Genomic DNA, 547 nt, shown 5'->3' on the forward strand with positions numbered 1-547 from the left:
TCTCGCTAACTATTCCCCGTTCGCCGCCGCACCGCGCCGTTTGGTCGTTCCCTAGTTCTTTGCCTTTGCATCCACCATTCGCCGCGGCTCGGGCGAATCGCACGTAAAGCAGCGCGTCCACACCTTGCAATTACGAGATATAAGGGGGGTCCCACCCACTCCGCTGCGATCCTTTCAACGTAACGGGGCCGACCCTGGTTCTCCCTCTCGAGTTTCATTATTAATTATCAGGTTGCTACTATGTTATTAGTGCACTAGGAGAATCCACTCGTCTCTCCGTCCCGCGATTTAAAATGCGACGCTTAATCCTCATGCTATTGCCGCCGCCGCGTGCTAAGTCGTCACTGACAAATACCAACACGAATGCGATTGTGCGTGCATACTATAATCTGCCAAAGCTAGCCTCTACGAATCACGAGTGAATCATATGTGCGGTTATTATTATTATTACTTAGTTTAAAATACGAAGTTTTAACCCTTCTTGATTATATATGGAATTTTACACCTTCTTTAGTAATTCGGGTTTTCGAGCTTCTCTCTCTCTCTC

Source organism: Atta cephalotes, assembly GCF_000143395.1.
Source record: "Atta cephalotes unplaced genomic scaffold scaffold00100, whole genome shotgun sequence".
Lineage (NCBI taxonomy): Eukaryota > Metazoa > Arthropoda > Insecta > Hymenoptera > Formicidae > Atta > Atta cephalotes.